Source organism: Lissotriton vulgaris, chromosome 6 (assembly GCF_964263255.1).
Source record: "Lissotriton vulgaris chromosome 6, aLisVul1.2, whole genome shotgun sequence".
Lineage (NCBI taxonomy): Eukaryota > Metazoa > Chordata > Amphibia > Caudata > Salamandridae > Lissotriton > Lissotriton vulgaris.
In genome coordinates this window covers 113,948,219-113,964,385 of record NC_141694.1, presented here as the reverse complement: position 1 = coordinate 113,964,385, position 16,167 = coordinate 113,948,219, and positions in this window count along the sequence as shown.

Genomic DNA, 16,167 nt, shown 5'->3' with positions numbered 1-16,167 from the left:
GGGTGCCGCCACCGGGTCCGCTGTGGGCAGAAAACCCCAGAAGGCCTGCATATGAAAACGAGAAAGCGCATCAGCCGCTTTGTTCATCACCCCCGGCACATGTCTTGCCTTAAATAGCACATCCAATTGCATACACAATAACACGATTTCTTTGAGCAATCTCAGAATCCATTTGCATCGTGCTGCCTGGTTATTGATACACTCAACCACGGTCATGTTATCAGACCAGAACACCACAGAGTGATCTCTGAATCCCTCGGGCCAAGTTTGCAGGGCCACCAGAATGGGGAAAAGTTCAAGAAAAGCAATGTTACTTGTCAGTCCACACTCATGCCACCACGACGGCCATCTTTGAGCCGACCATTGTGTGCCGAATATGGCACCAAAACCAATGCTCCCAGCCGAATCTGTCCACAGCCCCAGTTCCTCGGAGGACACCGCTGGTTTGTTCCAAACAATTCGACCATTGAAATCCGCCAGAAATGCCAACCAAATGCGCATGTCCTGGCGAACCTCTGCCGATAGCCTCGTGCGATGATGACCCTCCTTTAGGCCGACCATGGCTTGAGCGATCGAGCGGGAAAAGGGGCGGGCCATCGGCATTACTCTCAGGGCAAAATTCAACTGGCCCACCAATTGTTGTAGTTGATGCAGTTTAACCTTAGACTCACTAATACACATTTCAAGGGATGCCCTGAATTTTTTTGGTTTAAAGTATTTTATTAAAGTACAAAAAAAGGCATGGGGAAGGGAATAGGAGGTCAAGCGAATACACAGTACAAGAAGCGGAACGTTGCAGCGATTCAGAAGAGAAGGAGGGAGGCAGGAAGCCCCAGAGGGTAACAAGGCAGAAGTCATAAAGCAATAAGTATTGTGAATGACCCCCCAGGAGACCCCCACTCCCTAAGCAAGGCAGAGCTGCAGTAGCGGTCGGCAGTAGGTGTTTCTATAGGGCGGTGACGTGGGCAGGAGGAGGGGCATGGTGGGGGGAAATAATGTATGGATTACGGAGTTTTACAGGTAAGTAAACATTTAAATACATAAAACAAATTTCGTTGCGCACACTGCATCACCAAATGTGATGCAGTGTGCGCAACGAAATTCGTTTTATGTATTTAAATGTTTACTTACCTGTAAAACTCCATAATCCATACATTATTTCCCCCCACCCTGCCCCTCCTCCTGCCCACGTCACCGCCCTATAGAAACACCTACTGCCGACCGCTACTGCAGAGCTGGAATAACGTCCAGCATTACCATAAAAAAAGAAAGCACACCATCCCTCCAACCCCCCGTCCCCAGAAAAGGAGAAAAAGAGAAAAGCAAAGGAGGAAAAAGAAGAAAACAATACCCCAACATCCCCGTCCGAAAATCATCATGAAAAGCATATGACCCCGCACCCCACCCCCAGCCCCAGACCCCGGAGCCCGCACATTCACTCCGCTGTAGCCGCTGGCGGTGTCAGCCTAAGGAGTCGCAGGTACCGTGGACATGTGAGTTCGCGAAACTCCGTGGATAGCAGTGCCAAAAAGGGGTGCCAGAGCTCTTCAAACTGGTCAACATTCCCAGCCACCGTGAGCGACATCTTCTCCATGCCCAGTACCTGGCAGAGCCTATGTAGCCAACCAGTGATGGAGGGGGCAGTAGGGGTGCGCCAGAGTACAAGGATGTTTTGGACCGCGGAACCCAGCGCAATCGCAATCTGCCTACCCCTACGGGACTTCAGCGGGTACATCAGGTCATTGGGGAGGCCTAGCAAAACATACGCGGGGAAGCGCGGGAGCTCGATCTCAAAATGCTTATCTACCTCATCCAGGACCTCCTTCCAATAGGCCGACAGCACCGGGCACTCCCAGAGAATATGCGTGAGGGTGCCCTCCTGTCCGCAGCCGCGCCAGCAACCTTTATCACCGATTTTGCGCATCTCGTAAAGCCTCTCCGGGGTGTAATACCAATAGGTGGATACCTTAGTACAGGTCTCCGTCAGCCCAGTGTGGTACGCAGAGTGCCTCGCCCGATACGCAATCTTGTCCCACTCCTTGTGGCTCAAGGTCCTGCCCAATTCCCTGTGCCAACGCTCCCTCTCCGGGTTATGGTAATGAAACGGCGGGGGTTGGAGAAACTTGTACAAGTCGGTGATAAGCTTGGCATCCGAGGCCCGGGTTACCAGCCATCGCTCATAGGGCGTAATCGAACGGGCAGCGACGTCGCGTACTGAGGGTTGAAGAGCCCAGTGGCGGACTTGCATATAACGCAGTCTGTCCCCCTCCGTCAGGCCAAACTCCTGTTGGAGCTGCTGGAAGGGGAGCACACCCTCCGGCCCGTAAATCTGGAAAAGCACCCTGCAACCCGCACTCACCCAGTGAGAAAAGGCTCCCGGTTCCAGACCCGGAGTGAAGTCTGGATTGCCAGCAATGGGAGTGAATGGCGATGGAAAGGTGGTGAGTTCACGAAGCTCACACACCGCGTCCCACACTCTCAGCGGAACCCGGGTGATAAAAGAGGCGTAGAGATTAGGCGGGCGGTGATTGCGCCGCAGGAACGGGACTTCCTGGAGGGTACGGCCCGCAACTGCCTGATCCTGAAAGAGCCAATGCTTGTCCGATTCCCACCGGCTCCATTCCACCAAGTACCGAAGTTGCGCCGCCTGAAAGTACTTCCGGAGGTCCGGGACCCCGAGACCCCCCGCCTCCGGGGCAAGCATGGAGAGGACCCGCTTCATCTGCGGCTTACGACCCTGCCACACAAAGCGGGAGATGTCTGCCTGCGTCTGCCGTATCCAACCCACAGGAGGCTGGAGAGGCAGAGCGCGAAAAAGATACAGAATCTGAGGCAGTATCGTCATCTTCACCGCTGCGATACGGCCCAGCCACGAGAGCAGGCCTTTGTTCCATCGGCCGAGTTCGTCTTTGACTTTTTTGCCCAGAGAGGAATAGTTAGCGGCGACCATTGCAGGCAGGGAGGGAGCAAGCAAAATACCCAGGTAAGGCACCGTGGAGGAGGACCACTGCAGAGGAAAAAGACGCTGGAGGTCCCGCCTGGTGTCGACAGAGAGCGACACGTCCAGGGCAGCCGACTTAGTCATATTCATCTTAAAGCCCGCCACGCGGGCAAAGGAGTCCAGCTCCTGGACGCAGGCAGGGAGAGACCGTTTGGGGTCATCCAGGGTCAGCAAGACATCATCCGCATATAAGCTGACAGTATGCATGTATTGCCCCATCTTCACCCCAATAGCGTCCGGGTTATCGCGAATCCTCTGGGCAAACGGCTCCATATAGAGGGCAAACAGGAGCGGCGAAAGGGGACAACCCTGTCTCGTGCCGCGTTCAATGGCGAAGCTGCCGGAGCTGTGTCCGTTGACACGCACAGATGCTGACGGTCTCCTATAACAATTGAAGACCATAGTGCGGAACTTCTCGCCGATCCCCAGTTTCCCAAGGACCAGCTCGAGGTACGGCCAATGAACCCTATCAAAGGCCTTCTCCGCGTCGACCGATAGCAGCATCCGCTCCCCCGGGACGCGTGAGGCCTTTTCCAGCACGTGCGTCACCCTCTTGGTGTTGTCGACCGTCTGCCTACCGGGTACAAAACCGGCCTGGTCCGCCTCCACCAAACCTGGCAGGTGTAGACCCAGCCTGGCCGCCAAGATCCCTGTGTAAAGCTTGAGGTCCACATTCAAAAGCGAGATGGGCCGGTACGAGCCTCACAGAGTCCGGTCCTTTCCCGGTTTCGGGATAACCGACACAGTCGCCGAGAGAAGGTCCGGCGGGATAGCTCCTGGGTCGGAGAAGGAATTGAATAAGCGAGCCAGGAGAGGCGCGACAGTGGGACAGAAGGTCTTGTAGAACAAGGCCGTATAGCCATCCGGGCCCGGAGCCTTGCCGTGCTTGAGCCGAGCAATAGCGGAGATGACTTCCTCCACGTGAATATCCCTCTCCAGGTGGTCCGCCTGGGCGGAATCCAGGGTCGGGAGGGTTACGGAGTCCAGATAGGCTTCAGCCTCTCCCGGTGGGGAGGGCTCTGCAGCGTACATCCCCTCGTAAAAGGCACGAAAGGAATCCGCCACCTCCGCGTCACCGGAAACCGGGACCCCATCTACTCCCACTAGCTCTTTTACCACGTTGCGTTGCAGCGCAGCTCTGAGCCGATGGGCCAGGAGCTTACCGCACCTATCTCCGCCGGTGTAATAGGCATGCTTCAAGCGTAACGCCGCATACTCTGCCCGGTCTAGGTCCAACGCAGAGAGGAGTTTCCGCGCCGCCTTCAGCTGCCTCCAAACACGAGGAGCCCCCGTCCGGCGGTGAACCTGTTTAAGTTCCCTGACCTGCGCCGTTAGTTCCTCCCTCTTGCGTTGGCGCTCCTTATTCTCCGCCGAGGAAATGGAGATAAACTCCCCCCTGATGACTGCTTTCAAAGCCGCCCACTGCGTCGCCAGGGACGTATCGGAGTTGTCATTGTGGGTCAGGTACTCTCGGATGACCTCCTCTATTCGCTTCACCACCAGTTTCTTATGGAGAAGCGTGTCCCGAAGCCGCCACATCCCTCTGGAGGGGGGGCCGCCGGCCAAGCAAAAACTCCGGAAACCGGCGCATGATCGGACAAGGACAAGACCCCGATGTCCGCCGCCGTGGCGGCCGAGCGAAGCGGGCCGCTCACCAGGAGATAATCTAACCGCGAATAAGTGCGGTGTGCGTGGGAAAAATATAAGTAGTCCCTGTCGGTGGGATGCATGGTTCGCCAGAGGTCATGTAGATCCATCTCAGCAATCTGGTCTTGCACCGCTCTAGAAAGCTCCCCCGTCTGCGGAAATCGCTGGGCAGACCTATCCAGGGTGGAGTCGAAGACCATGTTCAGGTCTCCCCCCAAGATAATATGGCGGTCGGGCGAGGCAGTAACGTCCACTAACACAGAGTCCAGGAAGCGATCCTGGTGGTCATTCGGGCTGTAAACGGAACCAACCGTAAAGGCAACACCTCCCAGACGCATGCGATACACCAGAAGCCTCCCCTTCTGCTCGGCATGTTTATATAACACCTCACCCCTGAAGGAGCTAGCTAGAAGAATGGCCACCCCCGCAGTCTTAGTCGCAGCCGAGGAAAAGAGTTGCGTGGGGAACTTGGCAGAGCGCAACCTATGGCAGTCCTTAGAGAGTAAATGGGTTTCCTGCAGGAGGCAAATATCCGCCTGCGACCCCTCCAGCAGGGAAAGGATCGCCCTACGCTTTACAGGGTTATTCAGACCCTTAACATTAAGGGTCACTACTTTCAGGGGCGGCATCGCTCACGGGGAAGCAAAGCGCTATGCAGCAAGCGAGGGATCAGCGGGAGGGGCACGCGGGGCAGGGGAGCAGGGAAGGCCAGGATCGGCCTCGCAAGTGTTCGGACAGTATCGGACGGGACCCCCCCAGCACCAAACCAGTTCTTAAGCCCCCCCAAAACCAACCCATGGCAACCAGCCAAAACCAAAAACAAGAAAAAACACCCCATTGTCTCAGTCCAGCCCAAGAGGGCGAGTCTGCAGAAAAAAGTCAAGTGGACATCCAGCCACACACCTCCAACCGCCCCCCCCCAACCCCCAGCCCCAGCCCAGCATCATAGAAGCTAAGAATCTCTCCCCCCGGAGTAAAGTTAGGCCGTCTGGGCCACGCCGTTAGATTCAGGCAAGTTCCTGGCCGCAGTCCTCAGGGCCTCCGCCATATCCGCCCTGATGGTAGGGGAGTCAGGACGACTCACTGTCGTTGACGATTGGCGCCTCCTCGATCTCCGTCGGCCTCGCCGCTCGGGGCGCCTCCATGCGGGCGTAGCTCCTTCTTCCTCCGTAGCTGTAAGTCCCAGCACCCCACAGACATCCTGTAGGGAGCGCAGCTGATGTAGCACCCCATTCCATCGAAAGATAAGACGGAAGGGGTGACCCCAGGAATAGGCCGTCTCATGCTCCCGCAGAAAGTCCGTGGCGATGCGGAAAGACCTGCGCTTCTGCAGTGTGATGGCGGACAGGTCTTGATAGAGCGCCACGGGTCGTTCTCGGAAGGACAGCGGTTGCTTCCTGCGGGCCTCCGTCATGATGCGCTCCTTTAAGGGGAAATCCGGCAGGAATGCCAGGATATCAGGCGGGGGCGCCGATGACTGGCGCTGGCGGCCCACCCTATGTGCTCTGTCGATGCGGATCTGGAAGTCCGCTCCTTCTTCCAAGATGTCGCGGAACAGGTCCTGCAGATAGGCCACTAGGTCCGCACCCTCATCCGCGGACGGAACGCCTCGCACCCGGATGTTATTCCGCCTGGACCTGTTCTCGAGGTCCTCCGAGTGGGCCTGGAGCTCGACACACTGCTCCCGAAGGCGGAGGACGTCCTGCTGGAGGTGGACTATCTCTTCGTCGCGACGCTGGGCCGCCGTTTCCACAGTGTCGACCCGCTCGCCCAGGCCTTCGACCTCCCTACGCACTTCACGTACCTCTCCGGCCACCTCGGTCTTGAGAGTCTGGAATTCCTCCTTGAGGGAGCTGAATAAGTCCTCCATAAAGGACCTCGTGACTGGCGGTTCGCCTCCGGTGGCGTCCGTTGAGGCCCGGGAGGACCCCGGGGACGGCTGCTTCCTGTCGCGTAGTTGCTGGGACCTGCCAAGCATTTCCGGCAGAGTGCGATCTCCCCGTGCCGCGCCTCGTCTCCCAGTCATCTTGGCCTCCGCAGTGGATGAGGCCTAGAGCCAGCCGCCGTGGATGTGCCCAACCGCTCGAGGGCACCAGATGTGAAGGCCTCACCGAGGACAAGGGTGGTGCGTCACAGGCGACAAAATGGCGGCCCGGGTCAGGGCGAGACGACCATCGAGCCAGTTAGGGTGGTCAGCAATGTTCAAAACGGAGGCTTTCAGCTGTGTGCTCCCAGGGAGGACAGCAGATGTGTAGGCACCAGGGGGAACCAAGGCGCCCGTGTGATAAGGGCGCGGGCGAGGGCCACCAGTTTCAGCTCCACAAAGACAAGATGGCGGGAGGGCGGAACCCAGGAGGGCAGCCTAGGCCAGCAAGTCCATGGGCGACCCTCAAACAGCAATGGGTCGGGAAGGAGCGAAACCAATGCCTCCCATTAACACCGGCCAGTATGCCCGGGCCGGGCCCCGCTCAGACTCCGTCGTCCTTCACTTCCAAGCTCGGGGTCCGCAAGGCGTCACACACCGACACCCAAGGCAGGGGGGTGGATCGCCGTCGCCGGGCTGGCGTCTGTCGTCCAGCAATGGTTCTTGCCACAAGGGCGCCGGCCAGGAAGCTTCCACACTCCGCGGAGTCCGTCTAGTCCGCTCCCCGGGGTCTCCAGCTTTTCAGCACTCGGCCCAGCCGAGGCGCGCGGACAGCGCCGCGATATGCTCCGCCTCCAGGCCCTTCTCCTTGGGGCGACCCAGGCTCTGCTCCCCGGAGCGATCGTTGAGCAAACTTTTCGGGGACTTCCCCCGGGGCAACAGAAGTCAAGTTGGTATCAAAATGTGCCCCAAGAACTCCGGCACAGTTCTCTCGCCCGCAGTGCAGCCGCGGGGGGAGAGAAGCGCAGGAATCGGGGCTCGAGCTGAGCTGGGCCGGGGGAGCTACGGGAGGAAGCGTCCGCTCACCCCGCCATCTTGGCCACGCCCCCGATGCCCTGACGTTTAACACTTTTTCTCTTGGTAATCGAAAACAGCCTTCCTCTGAGTCGAGCTCGATCCCCAGAAACTCGAGGCAAGTCGAGGGACCCACAGTCTTACCTGGTGCCAATGGCACACCAAAATGATTCATTAAAACACAAAATTTGTTCAAAGCCTGTCCACATTCTGGATCCCCGGCTGCCCCCAGAAACAAAAAGTCATCGAGATAATGCATAACATGTTGAAAACCCGTCTTCTTTGTGAAGACCCATTGCAGAAAACAACTGAACTTTTCAAAATAGGCACAAGATATAGAGCATCCCATTGGCATACATCTATCCATGTAATAGCGACCCTGAAACATGAAACCAAGGAGACGCTGATCGTCTGGGTGTACCGGGAGCAACCGGAACGCTGACTCGATGTCTGATTTTGCCATCAGCGCCCCGGGCCCTAGGCGATTCAACATGGCGACGGCCTCATCGAAAGATGCGTACCGCACCGAACACACTTCCGGGTCTATCGCATCATTCACGGAAAGACCACGTGGGGCTGACAAATTATGTATCAGCCGAAACTCACCCGGGTCCTTCTTGGGGACCACCCCTAAAGGGGAACAAACAAAGTTAGCCATCGGTGGCACATCAAATGGACCGGCGACTCGACCTCAAGTAACCTCCTTCCCAATCTTTTCCTGTACCACGGTCGTATGTTGCAAGACCGACAGTTGGTTCTTACATTTTGCTACACCCTGAAAATCCCCCACTGGGATGCGGAAACCATATGAAAACCCGTTCCGCAACACCCCAGCGGAAGCATGATCCGGGTATTCGTTGAGCCAAGGAATCATTGCCATGGTATCAATCGGAGTAGGTAAAGGCGCCCCTCGGACTATTTCAGACCTGTTTGGCGCTTCCCCTACCACCGTTATCACCCGTTTTGGCTCTGCACATGGACTCAGGATGGGATGGCTGCCCACACCCTCCACATTCGTGTCTAAACTTGCATGACCCCTGGGGCCTCGTACATTTACCCCTGTTGAAATTCCAACAAATCCCCCTTTTACCTGCATTGCCATTCGGCTTTGAGTGATAGTCGTTACCTGCACCCGACCGAAACGGTGAACCAGCGTATTGGCGGGAGGATTCACCCCCGCTACTTCCCACCAATGGTACTTTTAACATTCCTGTACTCTCCATTTTTGACCATGAAACGGAGTCGTAACAATCCCAAGTCAAGTTTTTGTCGTGTTCTTTCGCCTTTCTAAAAATATTATCGTAGCAGAACCACTGATTGCCCCCATATGATACGTAATACTCCATGATCCGTGACTGATAAATAGGCAATTCGGTCAACAACTCGGGCCTACGTTCGCCCATGATGGAGGTAAAGATTCCCCATGCCCTGCCCCAAGTGCCAATGTTTTCGTCGACCTTAAAGGCGGCCATTTTTGCGCGCCAAACACTCGGATGCATGAGCTCCTTTTGGCTCTTAACATGCTCCATCTCATAATGGTCGGTAAGCAAAGAAAAAATGTTTACATACTCATCCGCCCACATCTTTTCCTTAATTGCCAGAGGAACATGCTGACCCACCTTCTCCCTTCGTGAAGGTGCAGACCCCTCCCTCGCAATCGGCAATGGCCGCTTACCTGAACCAGAAGCTGCATCTGCCGCCGGACCTGGGCCTGTTGCTTTTTCTGCCGCCGGAGACAGCGGGGTAACTGACGATGGTGCCTTCACCGCCTCCCTAGTTTCACGCAGTTGTCTCATTAACACCCGGGCGTCGTCAGCCGTGGCGCCCTCGCTATCTTTCCCCAACCACGCTGCCAATTGTGCTGCCAACTCGGGAGGCATATCCTCCCCGGATACGGGAGTGACCACCACGGGAATCGGATTCCCCTCCTTCGGCACTGGAGTTGGCTCTTCAAGTGGGATATCGGGAACCGGGGTTTCCCCCCCAGCTGCCCCCCTTCTGGACCTCTTGCCTCTCCCTCCGGGGGCTGCTCCCGACAAAGGTCGTTTCGGTCCCCCTTCCCCGTCCTTAGCTGCCATCTGCTTCTTCAGATCGGTTACTTCTTTCATGAGCATGCGGAGCATCTGATCAGTGCTGACTCGCTTTCCGACTTTCTTGGGCATTCTCAGACAGAGTATCTGTAAGACAAAAAGAAAGATTACCACGCTCAAAATTGGCTCTTCGTTCCGTCTCGAGCTCACGTGCAGCGAGGAGGTGCAGCTTCAGAGCACAGGAACAAGAGGATGCTTCCTTGGCTTGTTGCTCCTTTTATCCGTCTTCAGGGCGGGCGTAAACCCGCCCCTGCCTGCCCCAAGGGCGTGGCCGGCCGCGTCAGTGTCTAGGCCAGCCCACTCCAGGGCGGGAAAAGGCGCGCCCCGGCTACGCCGCTTCGGGCATACCAGCCGAGACTCGCCTCCCGCCCAAGATGGCTTCCCGGGGGGATCGTGGTACTCCACCATACGTTCGGGGGGACCGAATGGTCGCCCCTTTCCACATGTGGCCTTAGTGCCAATTACAGGCAACTGGCCTTGCTGGACCAGGACATGGGTAAGATTTAAGGCAGACTGTGATGGAGCGAGAATACAAGGACTAGGGGGCATATTACCAAGGGCTAGTATCACCGCTTTCTCGGCGAATTGTGCCGAGAAAGCAGCGATACTGCTAGAGCACTATTAACAAGGGCACTTGAAAGCCTGGCGAAGCCCACTTTGCATGTCGGCGATAAACATCGCTAATGACATGCACAGTCGGCGTTCCCACGTTCAACCACATGAAAAATGTGGTTGGAGGTGGGAGGAAAAGACCTGCGATAAACTCATTTATCGCAGGTTTACCAACGCCTGCTCTGACCAGGCGTTAGGCATTGTTAACATGGGGGTGTGGATCATAAAGTTGAATCCACCCCCCATATTATCAAGGCCCACATTAGCGCATGAAAACAACGTTTGTTTTTATGCGCTTATGTACCATATCGCTGACTATCGCCGGATTTCAATTCGCCTGCCTGATGCGCATTGATAATTGCGCGCTAAAAAGGCGATGAAATCCGGTGATACCAGAATGTGCATTGTGTGTTTTCCAACGCACGCCTCGGTAATATGCCCCTAGTTTTGTCCCGGTAACAGTAGTTGACTGGTTCAGATGAAGGACTAGACGATAACAGGACGCTACTGCGCAAGGTCTCAGAGTCGATCGGCGGCTGCTCGGCATCGAGTCTAGTGCAGATGTTAACAAAAGTTGTCAGTGTTGCTCGGATGCTGTTTGGCATCATGTCATGTGAAGCTGTTGATCTGGTGATACCTCTCGTATCGGTAAAACCAGATACTGAATCACTATATGAAGTAACATGGAGAGACACGGTGAATACTGGAAAGGGGCGACCACTCGGTCCCCCCGAACGTATGGTGGAGTACCCCGATCCCCCCGGGAAGCCATCTTGGGCGGGAGGCGAGTCTCGGCTGGTATGCCCGAAGCGGCGTAGCCGGGGCGCGCTTTTTCCCGCCCTAGAGTGGGTTGTCCTAGACACTGAAGCCGCCAGCCACGCCCCCGGAGGCGGGCGGAGGCGGGTTTACGCCCGCCCGAAGAAGGATAAAAGGAGCAACAAGCCAAGGAAGCATCCTCTTGTTCCTGTGCTCTGAAGCTGCACCTCCCCGCTGCACGTGAGCTCGAGACGGAACGAAGAGCCAATTTTGAGCGTTGTAATTTTGTCCTTGTTCTTTCAGATATCTTCGTTGGAGAATGCCGAGCAAGAAGGTCGGAAAGCGGGTCGGTACCGATCAGATGCTCTGCATGCTCGTAAAGGATATGGCCGAGATGAAGAAGCAGATGGCGGCAATGAACGGGGCAGGAGGCCCGAAGCGCATCATCGGGCCAGCATTGCCGGGTGTAGTCCCCAGCGGTAGAGGCAAGAGGTCCAAGAGGGGGGCATCTGGGGGAGAGGCCCCGGTTCCCGATACACCGATTGAGGAGCCAATCTCGGTTCCGAAGGAGGGGCAACCGATCCCCGTCGTAGTCACCCCTGTGAACGAGGGGGATATGCCTCCCGAGTTGGCTGCACAACTGGCAGCGTGGTTGGGGAAAGATAGTGAGGGCACCACGGCAGATGACGCCAGGCCAGTAATGAGGCAACTGCGAGAATCTAGAGAGGCTGCGAAGGCATCATCTTCTGTTCCCCCACAGGCTCCGGTGGGTGAAACCGCAGCGGGCACGAGTTCGGCAGCGACTACAGCTTCTAATTTAGGTAAGCGGCTACTGCCGATTGCAGGGGAGGGGTCTGTACCCTCACGGAGAGAGAAAGTGGCCCAGCATATTCCAATTGAAGTCAAGGAAAAGATTTGAGCTGATAAGTATGTAAACATGTTTTCTTTGCTTACCGATCACTACGAGATCGAGCATGTGAAGGGTCAAAAAGAGTTTCTGCATCCGAGTGTTTGGCGCGCAAAGATGGCCGCCTTTAAGGTCGATGAGAACATAGGTACCTGGGGCAGAGCGTTTGGCATATTCACTTCAATTATGGGGGAACGAAGGCCTGAGTTGTTGGCTGAGTTGCCCATATATCAGACACGTATCATGGAGTATTCTCAATCATATGAGGGCAATCAGTGGTTTTGCTATGATAATGTTTTTCGGAAGGCCAAGGAGCACGACCCAGCTTTGACCTGGGATTGTTATGACTCCATTTCTTGGCAAAAAATGGAGAATTCAGGCATGTTAAAAACACCATTGTCGGGGGGTAGCGGGGGTGAGTTTTCCCGCCATTTGTCTGGGACGCCCTTTCGGACGGGGGCAGGTAACGAGCATCACTCGAAGCCGAGTGGCAACGCAGGTAAAAAGGGGATCTGTTGGAATTTTAATAGGGGAAAATGTACAAGGCCCCAGGGGTCATGCAAGTTTAGGCACGAGTGTGGGGGGTGTGGACAGTCCTCGCATCCTGAGACCATGTGCAGAGCCAAAACGGGTGATAACGGTGGTAGGGGAAGCGCCAAACAGGTCTGAAATAGTCCGAGGGGCGACTTTACCTACCCCGGCTGATACCATGGCAATGATTCCTTGGCTCAATGAATACCCGGATCATGTCTCCGCTGGGGTGTTGCGAGACGGGTTTTCGTATGGTTTCCGCATTCCAGTGGGGAATTTTCAGGGTAAGGCACGTTGTAAGAACCAACTGTCGGTCCTGCAAAATACGGCGGTGGTACAGGTAAAGATTGGGAAAGAGGTGACTCGAGGGCGGGTTGCCGGACCATTCGATATACCACCAGTTGCTAACTTTGTTTGTTCCCCCTTAGGAGTGGTCCCAAAGAAGGACCCGGGTGAGTTTAGACTAATACATAATTTGTCAGCCCCACGAGGTCTTTCCGGGAATGATGCGATAGATGCGGAAGTGTGTTTGGTGCGGTACGCATCTTTCGATGAGGCCGTCGCCATGTTGAATCGCCTGGGGCCCGGAGCGCTGATGGCTAAATCAGACATCGAGTCAGCGTTCCGGTTGCTCCCGGTACACCCAGACGATCAGCGTCTCCTTGGTTTTATGTTTCAGGGTCGCTATTACATGGATAAATGTATGCCAATGGGATGCTCCATATCTTGTGCTTATTTTGAAAAATTCAGTTGTTTTCTGCAATGGGTATTCATGAGAAAGACGGGTTTTCAGCATGTTATGCAATATCTTGATGATTTTCTGTTCCTGGGGCCAGCCGGTGATCCAGAATGTGCACAGGCTTTAAAAGAATTTTGTGTCCTGATGGGTCAGTTTGGTGTGCCATTGGCACCAGGTAAGACTCTGGGGCCATCAACTTCGCTCGAGTTTCTTGGAATAGAGCTCGATTCAGAAGAAGGTTGCTTTCGGCTACCCAAGGAAAAGGTGGGGAAATTCAGGGCCTCCCTTGAAACATGTATACGGGAGACTAAGGTGAACTTGCATCAATTGCAGCAAACTGTGGGTCAGTTGAATTTTGCCCTTAGAGTAATGCCATTGGCCCGCCCCTTTTTCCCGCTCGATTGCACAAGCCATGGTCGGTCTTAAAGAGGGACACCACCGCACGAGGCTCTCGGCAGAGATTCACCAGGACATGCGCATTTGGTTGGCATTCCTGGCGGATTTCAATGGTCGAATTGTCTGGAACAAGCCGGCGGTGTCCTCCGAGGAGCTGGGGTTGTGGACAGATTTGGCGGGGAGTATAGGTTTTGGCGCCATATTCGGTAATCAATGGTCGGCTCAAAAATGGCCGTCATGGTGGCACGAGTGCGGGCTGACGAGTAACATTGCTTTTCTTGAACTTTTCCCTATTTTGGTGGCCCTGAAAACATGGCCAGAGGGGTTCCGGGATCACTCTGTGGTGTTCTGGTCTGATAACATGACCGTGCTTGAGTGTATCAATAGTCAGGCAGCACGATGCAAATGGATTCTGAGATTGCTCAAAGAAATTGTGTTATTGTGTATGCAATTGAATGTGCTCTTTAGGGCAAGACATGTGCCGGGGGTACTGAACCAAGCGGCTGATGCGCTTTCTCGTTTCCGTATGCAGGCCTTCTGGGGTTTTCTGCCCACAGCGGACCCGGTGGCGGCACCCTTTCCCGAAGCTCTCTGGTCTCTCGGTGCCCCGAACTACAAAACCTGGTGGGAGAGAGTTTAGCACCCAGGACAAGGAAGGCATATGAAGGGGCGTTCCGTTCCTATTGGTCCTTTTTGGGTCCTGCTAGGGGGGAGCTTTGGGGCCAGGAAGAGTTTGTTGTAAAATTGTTGCTGTCTTTACATCAGGCAGGCAAATCAGTAGCTACGGCCCAGAGGCATCGGGCCGCCATTTCCTTTATGGCAAGGGCTCATGGGATCCAGGACCCGACAGCGTCTTTCGTTGTGCAGAAAGCGCTACGTGGGTGGCAACGCCTTGAGGGTCGCAGAGTAGATGTGAGGCACCCGATAGGTCTGGATAGGTTGGCCCTGTTATTATCCGTACTCCCTGCGACATGTTCATCCCAGTATGAAACAGTGTTATTCCGGGCCGCTTTTGCGTTAGCATTCCATGGGGCGATGCGGGTAAGCGAACTGGTGGCGAAGAACAAGCGGGATACGGTGGGAGGACTGTGCCGAGAGCACATTCAGGTTAAGGGGGAGACGATGATTGTCTCGTTTGTAAAGTCCAAGGCCGATCAGGGTGCGATTGGGGATTGCGTAGTCATACATCGGATTCCCGGATCTCCCATGTGCCCTGTTGTTTGCGTAGAGGAATATTTAGCGCAGAGGGCGGCATCATGGGGGGGGACCTTGTTGAGACACGCTGATTCCACCCCACTGACGAGGTTTCAGTTCCAGCGGGTGCTTGCAATGGCAATTTCGGCCGCGGGCTTGAACCCCGGCGAGTTTGGGACCCATTCCTTTCGGATAGGGGCTGCTACTGAGGCTACAGCCAGGGGTCTGAGTGTGGAAAAAGTAAAACGATTGGGGCGTTGGTCCTCGAATTGTTACAAAAGGTATGTGCGGTTGCACATGTTGTGAAGCTGCTATCAAGTACTCACGCTTCTTGTTTTTGTTTGGTTTACAGTTTCGCAAGCTTACGAGGCGGGGCGGACTGTGCAGTCGACCCGACACCTGGGAAACAGCGGTCAAACATCACCGGCTGCGGAAAAAGTGGTGTGGGTCGTGGGCCACTCATACGTGAGGCGTGCCGCGGACGTATTCAATGCAGGTGACATGATTCACATGGCTGGGGAATACGGGTACAGGGTGACCTTCTACGGAAGGGGCGGGCTCTGTATTGACCATTTTCAATCCTTTTTCGAGGGTTTGTTAGGGCGGACAAGGTCACCGCCATCTATAATCATAGTCCATCTTGGGGGCAACGATTTGGTGACCACTGGTAGACGACTTCTTCTCGAGGCGATACTTTCCACAGTAAGTTGGTTGGCGAGAAGGGTACCAGGGTGCACAATTGCATGGTCCCATATGATTCCACGTAAGGTGTGGCGGGGGGCGAATTCGGTGTCTGCTATAAATTATTCGGTAAAGAAAGTCAATAACAAATTGAGTAGATTGTTTCGTTCAAATGCATTGCATTCTATTCCTCATGGTTGTATCAAGAGGGACAGTATGTATTTGGAGGATGAGGTCCATTTGTCCCGGGTGGGGAATGTGTTCCTCATAGGAGACCTCATAGCTTGGTTAAAGAGTTTATAGCATGACCTTTAGGCAGGAGTTTTGTGGGGGGTCCGGATAGCCGGTCAACTATCCGGCCTGTGGCGGTAAGGTCATGATCGGTGAGCAGTAATTGGAAGATCCCTATGGTGGGGGCGTCACCCATTACGGATGGGAGCGCCCGGGGGGAGGTGGCCATTGGCCCCTCAACGGGGAGGCGGTCCCTTCTAAGGATGGGACGCCGAAAGGAAAGGGAAGGCGGTCCAGGCCCCTCCCTGGATAGGAGGGGCTACGGGCCCCTCCTGGGAATTTCCCGGGGCCAGGACATCTGCGACGGCAGATGTGGTAAGTTGTGTGGGGTGGGGAGGGGGGTTTACGCTACCTTCTAGACACCTCAGACGAGTCCTCGGACGA